We start from the raw sequence: 972 nt of genomic DNA, 5'->3' as shown, positions 1-972 counted from the left end.
AGGTTATAATGTGTCATAAATCCAATGTCTATATTTAGTCCATGATTTTTAGTATCCAGGAGGTTGATGAAATGGAGTTCATAGGCTTGTCTCTGAGCAGTGTTTTGTAAGTTTCCTTTGAGGATCAGGACTGAGAGATTGGAGAAAGAGTGGTTTTCTTGTGAGAAATGTGCCCCTGCAGGTAACTGGGTGATTGCACACACCAAGAAAGCTGTAATATACAGCCAAGCCCTCAGATACCACTGAATTTGCACTGAAAAGAATACCTGGGATTGCCACCTCACCAATCTTAAAATGGCTTTCACCCAACAAGGATGCTTCTCCAGAGAGATAGATCACACGTTTGAAAGAGCCACCCGGATACTACGGGAAGAACTGCTGCAGTACAGAAGAAAACCCCCCACAAATCGCACACCGCTGGTTATGACGTATCACCCCTCCCTTGAACCTGTACAGAAAATCCTCAAACGATTGCCACCCGTACTAGAAAGAGACCCTATTCTTAAAAAGATCTTCCCAGAGCCACCCATCCTAGCCTTGAAACAAGCACTGAACCTCACTAACCTCATCACCAGAAGCAAACTTCCTCAAGCCCAGAACACACCAATGCCATAACAAGAAATGCAAAACCTGCCAACACATCTTTACCACCCCCACAATCACTACACCCCACAACAGAGCCATCAGCATTCCTGGATCTTACAGCTGCACCTCCAGAAAAGTTATATATCTCATCCAGTGCACCAAATGCCCAGATGGAAAATACGTAGGAGAGACCAAACAACAACTGCGCACCCAAATGAATGCACACCGGAAATCTATCAAAGACAGGAATACCCTTTCTCACAAGAAAACCACTCTTTCTCCAATCTCTCAGTCCTGATCTTCAAAGGAAACTTACAAAACACTTCCCAGAGACAAGCCTATGAACTCCACTTCATCAACCTCCTGGATACTAAAAATCATGGACTA

This window comes from Gavialis gangeticus, unplaced genomic scaffold (genome assembly GCF_001723915.1).
Source record: "Gavialis gangeticus isolate Ggan-Ray unplaced genomic scaffold, GavGan_comp1, whole genome shotgun sequence".
Lineage (NCBI taxonomy): Eukaryota > Metazoa > Chordata > Crocodylia > Gavialidae > Gavialis > Gavialis gangeticus.
The sequence above is the reverse complement of the archived record's forward strand: the minus strand, read 5'-3'. Positions refer to the sequence as shown.